Genomic DNA, 8479 nt, shown 5'->3' with positions numbered 1-8479 from the left:
AAGACTGGGGAGAAATGCATACTTAGTAAACAGTTGGTTTAGGACTGAGTGACTGGTGATGGATATTTGCAATAGGCTGGTGTGTCAGGGTCATAAAAAGAAGTACATAGAAATTACATTAGTGACAGAAACTGAGAAAATCTTGATCATTCATCTTATCTAATGGATGGAGGTAGGGTAAGAGGAAATCTAAAGTTTTTCCACATCTCTGTCTCCTAACTGTGTTAGTTACATTCTTGGTGATAAGGATGGATTTAGATGGATTTATCTTGGTGATAAAGATGGATTTAGAGGAAAAAACTCTCTGATAGTTCTAAGATTTATGTTAAACAGATGCAAAGATAGGTCTGTTTGGACATCATCAAAATATTCATAACCATGAATATGAAAAATAATAAAATCAGGGACATTATTAAAGGGAAGAGGAAAAGGAATGTTCTGACGAAAGTGTGAAGAATGTGAGTACCAGAGTGGACAAGATTGGAGGAAAGTGATAAATAAGGAAACAAAAAAGGAATAAACACAGATTTACAGAAGAAAAGGAAGGAAAGAATTTTCAGGAAGATATTGAAGGAAACCTACTATTTGGATTTGAAAAGTAAAAGGACATAGACAAGTTCAATAAGAACAGTGTTTTGGTGAAAGTTATATTGATAAAATGTTGAGATGTGAATGTGTGGACAAAATTCTGGATCGATTAATTCAACAGATCCTGTTGATTCTAAATGTTGGGAACAAATGCTTTAATCCTGACCTTAGAAATATTATACAGATATAACTGTCATGAACTTTTCTTAGTGGTACTCTGTGAATATTTTTGAAAACTTTATTTAGCTAGGAGATTATAGATTGAACTACAGCACAAAAAAAGCCTAATTTGTCCTACAGTTCCAATTAGTGACCCATCTATGCATATCATTTTGGGATTTTATTGAAATATATATAGATACGTTTGGATATCTTATCAGCCTACTCATTATAAATGTAGGACAAGTAACACCAAGTATTAGGTTGAATATACAACTTTAATGATGTGACTGAAGACTCCTGGAATTGATTCCTCTTTAGAATAGAAAATGCCTCAATAGCAATTGACACATCATAACTGCCATATACACTATTGAAATCTAAATCTTGTTAGGTATATCTCCATGCTAAAATAACACTGCCAACCAACCTGACACAAGTTCTTATACGTAGGAAAATGTTCTTATAAACTTCAAGCTTTTATTGAATGGAAAAATTCAGACATTACTCTCACCACGAGGATTAAATGCCTAACAAGATAAGAACTTTTGCTTTAATGCTTTTCTTTCACTTTCTCATACACATTGTCAAGTAGTGAAGTATTCTGATTTAACAATAAGACAATCGTGACTTTTATTAACACAACATCTAGGATCTAATGTTAATTTGGATACTTACTAATTAGCTCCAAATTTTGTGGATATTTATATTTCTTCTGGGTAAACTAATGAACTCCATGAAAATGTCCCTAAGGAGCCTTTCAATTCTAATATCACTGTCTCAAAATGCTTTAAATTCTACATCCTTTAATGTGGGCATAGGGTTGAGTATTACCCTATTGCTTAACATGGACAAAGTACCTTCATACATAGACTGGGCGTGTACAAACAAGAAGTGGTAGTTGAACAATGTTCTTAGCAGTTTGTACAGATGAAATGGAAATAGAGCAACTATGAACTCAAAAGGAATGTGCAAAGAAGACAAAGGCACAAAGTAGAATGTTCCAAGAAAAGCTAAAGTATAATTTCAAATAATGTGCTCAGGTGTGAGGGTGTGTTCAAAGTACAGGTTCAGACAATATAGTTGGATATCTTGGGCGGAAAACTGCTTTAAACTGTTCTGGGATAATTGTACAAGTAGAAGGCCCTAATTTTGACTCTAATCAGCCACAACGTCATCAATTTACCAAGTGCAAAGTGAGAAAAAGAGGGCTGATCACAGTTAGTGTTGAAACAATGGCAATAACATAACTTTTCTTGTAAGTGTTCATTTATTTTGGAGCATTTAAGTAGGGAAAAGCCAAGTAAATATTTTGCATGTACCTAAATTAAGTGGGACGTATTATATTGGTATCTCTTTAACTTGGAAGTTTTAGATTATGTCTTTTTGTACTCTAACTTGGGATAATGATCTGCTGTCAGTTATTTTCTTCTCTTACCATTTTTTTGCCCTTCCACTTACATAATTATTATTTAAAGAGACATAATTGAGCTTGCCCTTCTAAATTCTTCAAATTTATCTGAACTACTTCATACTTCTGGCAGCCTCCTATATCTTTCTCAAGGGAAACATTTTGTCACTACCATTTTTATCCTACATGATATTGGATATCTTCCTGGCTAATTCACGCAAGATATACATTAGACTCATCCTATATCTCAACATTTGTACCACCATAAAATACTATCTTACATAGAAATCATGATATTAGTATATCTGTTGAGGCAGCATCTGTCATTTTTGAATGACCTTAAGTGATACTTACATGCAATCATGTTTTAAAACAATATGCCACTTAGTAGATGAATGAATTGACAAAATGTGGTTTAAATATGTACGGAGTACTTCTATGCTTCCTATTCATAAGGAAATGGAAAGACTTGGAAAAATCCTACTAAAAAAATAAGCAAGACACAAAGAAACAGATTTCATGGTTTCCCTCATTTGTAATAACTAGGAAATATCTGATAGTCTTAGCAGATGAGCAGAATGAATCAGTAGCTATGTATAAATGACCATATAAAATGATGCTGAGCAAAATAAACTCCTAGATATGGAAAGAGAGGTTTGTCTTTGTGGTTGTTGTTTTTAATGTACTATGTGATTTCTTTTTTCTTTTGTGTTTTCCCATATGGTTTGTCCATTGTTGTATTTGGATTCAGTATCCTGTGTATTGTATATACATTTATCTTCATTTGGCAAGCGAAGCAGAACAATAAAATGGCGAGACAAAGGACAAAAGGCAAACCAATGCAGTAGCAATAGTCACAGGACAATATATTGGAAATTTACATTACAATTTGTGAGTGGTATTGGGGTGAAGGAAAAGTGAGAAAAATGAGGGAGGGGGTAAAAATTTTGACATGTTATTTATTCAATACCTTACAATTACTGCAACCCCTTCTATATATCACCTTGACAATAAAATTAAGTTAAAAAATGAGCTACATAAAATATAATTTCACTGTATTGGTATAGTAAATATTATTCTATGTGTATTACCTTTAAAAATGAACATTTTGGTTGCTAATTTGAATTACCTCTTTCTTTGTCAGACATCAACTGGAATGTTATCAAACTATACAATATTTTCAGAATATACTTGGCATTATTTGGAAAAAAACATCATTTTTAGTGTTGTCTCATACTAAAACAGAAAACCGTTCAATTCTATGGAAACTCCTAACTTTGAAAACTTACTAATTGTTAAGAGGAGAGAATATATCTGTTCCTCAACATTCCTATGACTACTAACTACTCATTTTCAAATTCTGAACATGCCATACCAGAGACATTCAAAAGAGTACCTGTTTGTATTTTATTTAATTCTGCAATAGATGCAATTTTCAATGAGGCATTACATATTTAAAAGTCAACAGAAAAAATAGACACGTTCTTGTAGAGGATAAAACTATGAAGTAACTATAATAATTAATTTTTTTTTGGTAAGTCGTGGGGCTTGAAATCTGGGCTTGGGCACTGTCCCTGCACTCTGCAGCTCAAGGTGAACGCTCTACCACTTGAGCCACAGTGCCACTTCCAATAAAAATTCCGTAAGAGTAAACTTTTGTTCATCAGATTAACTATTATTTCTATGACAATCAATCCCAAGTTTTTATGCCGTAAAGTCATCCTAGTCCAACAGTTTCCAACTTGTAAGGTGCACGTTATGAATCCCTAAATTCACATCATGACTAGTTTATCAATATTGTGAAAAAATACTACACTTTTGCTAATGTGATGCCCTTCCTATTGTGGAAAGAATAATACACTTAACTTTGCTACATCATTTTCCCAACAGTGGTATTCTTGAGATCAGAACACTTGCAAATAGAATTTATTTTTATTTTTATTTTATAATTATTTTACTATATATATATATATATTATCTATCATAGATATTCAGAAGATCTGTATATCTTAATATTAAGATTTGAAGATTATGGTTGAAAGCCCACCCAGGCAGGAAAGTTCCTTGGATTCTTATATCCAATAAACTCATAAGGAAAAGCCAGACCAAAGTGGCACTGAGGTTCAAGTGGTAGAGCAGTAGCCTTGATCAAAAACAGGCTCAGGGACAGTGCCCAAGCCCAGGGGCTAAGCCCTAGGACAAACCAAACAACAAAATCAAAATTTAAAAACCCCTCAAACCTAGCATTTTTCTCATTGTATACAGATGGACATAATTAAGAAATTACTTTCTGTGTTATGTAAAGGTAGGAAAAAAAGATGTCACACAATTACTCTCTTCATACCATGTTACACCAAAGTCTCAAAAGATTGCTCTTTTTCTATATTTATAAATTAATATCATCAATTTGTTGACAATTTGTCTAGATTATTCACATTATCATTTTACACATGAACTGTTGGAATTATCTATTAACTAAGTTCTTATTATACCTCACTTGAAAGACTACTCTAGTCAATTAGAATGCCAGAATCATTTGTGAATTTGTAAATTAAATATTTTATTTGAAAAGAATTTTGCAGTATCCTATAGAATATTAAATTACAAACAAAAATTATCTATTTTAAATCTAATTCTAATTTAGGCAAGTCTACAAAGTCCTATATTAAATGAACTTTCCTATTTCTCCAGGCTTAAACTTTTGTAATTCTTCATCATTTCTTTGGAATCTAACAGAATGATGCTTACTTTTTCAAATTTTTGGTTGGGAATCATGAGCTCTTTTGCATCTAGAAATGTTATGTAATTAAGACAACATTTAAAACACAACTGAGGATTATATATGAGTTGCATTTCTATAGGAAACTTGAATTCTCAAAACATAATGACAAAATTAGCCCAAATTTCCAACTGTGTCTTCCTTTCTTGTTTATTTTTTATTCCTTTCTTGGTTGGTTTTATTGAGGCAAAGTTATATTCTGCTACTTAGCCAAAGTTTCTAATCAGCTCAAGTAACTTGGGAATGGAGTCCATGGAGTCCATTAAATACAAGATAATATCATCTTCATGATTTTTTTTCTTTTTTAAAATTTATTATTTTTTCTTCTGAAAATACTGTACAGAGGGGTTAAAATTACCTGTGGAAGACAATGAGTACATTTCTTGTCAAGCATTGTATCCTCCTACTGTGTTTCTCCTATCCATCCCTTCATATCCTCCCCCGGCGCCTCCACCCAATCCTCCTCCCCCCACCAAAGTTGCAAAGTTCGATTTCGACATAATGACTTGTACATCTTATTGTTGCAATGAGTCCACCTGTATCCCTATTAAAACGATTTGTTTTTGCCCTTCCCCTCCAGAAATTATACCAACATCAATACAGTTAAAGCAGGGGTTATACCATGGGGGAGGGACATACAAAGCAACAAAGAAATAATCTTATAAATGTATTAGAAACAAGCCCATGAAAGAAAAAAAAAACATTTGAATACATATTTTACGGTTCATTTCCCTAACATCAACTTATCTGACCTATTCTGCTTGACTCAGACATATTCTAGTTAGTGCAAATAAAGGAGACCATGGGAGCTATGTTTCTTTGAGTCTGGCTTATTTCACTTACTATATTTTTTCCAAGTCTTTCCATTTCCGAACAAATGGGGCAATGTCATTCTTTCTGATGGAGGAATAGAATTCCATTATGTATATATACCACATTTTCTTGATCTATTCATCTACTGAGGGGCATCTGGGTTGGTTCCATATCTTAGCTATGGTAAATAATGATGTAATAAACAAAGGCGTGATGGGAGCTTTAGTGTGGTCTTGTTTGTATTTCTTACAGGGACACAATAATTTCAGGACATTGATTTAATTAATAGTTTATTAAGGATGAAAACAATAATATTAATTATATGGAAGCATAATAAATACCCAAGAATTGTTAGGAATTTAGTCTATATTACTGAATAATGGATAGACATCTCTGGCACACTGTAAATAGGATGTTTGCTAGTGGTGGGGATCGATTTCAGGCATAAGGAACAGACTTAAATTTCTTGACTTCAAGAAAGCAAGCTTCCTCTTCCTACACAGTGCAACAAAATTACCCAGACCATGAGTTGCAATCCCAGTCCTGGCAGAAAAACATGGCATCTCTATGCTATGTGACAACCAATTCTTAGGTATTTCATTATTTCTCCTTTTAATGAATTTAATTTTTTAAATGTTTCATAAAGTATTGATTAATATCAATCAGTATCCTAGAATATAATTGTATATAATTTTATCATAGAATCATTCAAGAATTGCCCATTCAATCATGACAAATATCACATTCCATTGGTATTCATATGGATAAAAATGAGTTCCTTGGGACATCTTCATCCTGCAGTTTGCAGACCAGAGACAACCCAGGAACCAAGACTCGGCATAAGTAAAAGCCTGACTTCCTCACTCTTTCTCAGAGAGCAGAGGAGGGATGGCTACCCCTCCCACCCCCAGTACCGGAGATCTCCATCTTGGATACCGACAAAGCTCGGCGGAGCTGCTAGCTTCAACTCAGTCCTTTGAATAAAACTAGAGTCATTTAGCAGGTCACAAGAACTTAACCTGACCTGCCAGACTCAGCTACACCCAGGGAAAAGTCACCCAGCTCAGGTGCCAGAGCTAGGAGTGGTTTTCTTCACTGGGTTATCAAATCCAGAAGCTGCCACTCCCTTTAGCAGCCTCGACAATCAATTGAAATTAAGTAAAGAGAAACCCTGAGAATGGCTCCATGCTTGGCTCTGTGAGCTTCTCACAAACTACTATCCCCCGGCAAAGCTACTGTTTGTTGAAGTGCCTCAACTCTACTCAGAACCTAGCCTCATCACAGTATCTCCAAACTTGAGGAAAAAGTCATTTCCCTCTTTTGTAATACTCAAAGCAGATCCTACTCCCATTGAACTACCCTGGGAGGATGATCGCAAAACCCTGGTTAAAGCAGAGCATTTTTCTGCCTGTTCGAACAAACTGACTTAAGAAACCAACCAAGCCACAGGACCAAAAGCAGACCAGAGACTACAATAAGAGGCTGATTACAGACACAAGGGAGATACAAGATTTTCCCCACCCCTCCCAAAAAAATTAAAGAACTATTTCTTCTTCTTCTCCTTCTTCTCCTTCTTCTCCTTCTTCTTCTTCTTCTTCTTCTTCTTCTTCTTCTTCTTCTTCTTCTTCTTCTTCTTCTTCTTCTTCTTCTTCTTCTTCTTCTTCTTCTTCTTCTTCTTTTGGTACCTTTTATAAATTTTTTTTCTTTTCTAAAACTTTTTTTAATCTATAATTTTTACATTTTTTGAAATATATTGTTTTCTAGTAACTTTATTTTCCTCTTATAATTTTTATTTCAGGGATACATATGTGTTTGTGTTTTTCTTTCTTTCTTGTTCTTTCTTTTTTTTTTAAAATTTTCTTTTTGTTTTTTGTTTAGCTCTACTGGACTTCTGTTTTTTTTCTTCCTTTCTTATCCTTTTCACCTTTTCTTCTCGTTCATTCTTCTTTATATGACTTAATTGTTGTCCTGCACATGCTCAGATAAACCCGTAGTTGATTATTAGCCACTATCCCCCATTGGGTACACACTTAATCCACAAATTTATTACTCAATTCAAAACCTCTGAGACTTAAATTGCTTAATAGCAGTACTAACTTTTTATACCTATATAATATTTTAAGCATTTTTATTTTTAATTTTTTCACATCTCCTTTATATCCCTTCCCTTCTCCCATGATATTCATGTTCTCTTCTGAATAGTTTGTTTTCGATATGCATAGTATTATTAATTATTATTTTCCATTTTTCTGGTCTCTTTTCTTTTTCCTTTCTCTTTCTTCTTTTTTTCTCTCTCTCTACTTTCATCTTATCCAACCTATTTCCTGCTTTGATATAAGGACTTAGTTAACTCTACCTTTGCCTTCCCACATCACTCTATTCCTATTTATAACCCACATTTCTACCTAACCCTAATAATTTCTGGTTTTCCAAATTCATCTTTGCGGTTCATAGCCCATTAATATATAGTTGTTTGATGTTGAATAGATGTATCTGTTGAACTAGATTGTATCTGCAGAATATTGACTGTGCAAATTCAGATTTTGGTTGATGCTTGCCTTAAGTTAGTGTTCTAGCACAAAACTGGTGCTATTTTTATCACAAATGGGCAGAGTAAGCCGGAAAAACAGAAGAAAAATGGCAAGTCCGGGTATCTCAACTCCCACTCATGATAAGCAGGGGACAGAACAGATAATTAATAATCCAGAGGAGAGTTCCCAAATAGCTCT

This window comes from Dipodomys merriami, unplaced genomic scaffold (genome assembly GCF_024711535.1).
Source record: "Dipodomys merriami isolate MVZ:Mamm:240054 unplaced genomic scaffold, mDipMer1.0.p SCAF_1539, whole genome shotgun sequence".
NCBI lineage: Eukaryota > Metazoa > Chordata > Mammalia > Rodentia > Heteromyidae > Dipodomys > Dipodomys merriami.
This window is presented reverse-complemented; position numbering follows the sequence as displayed.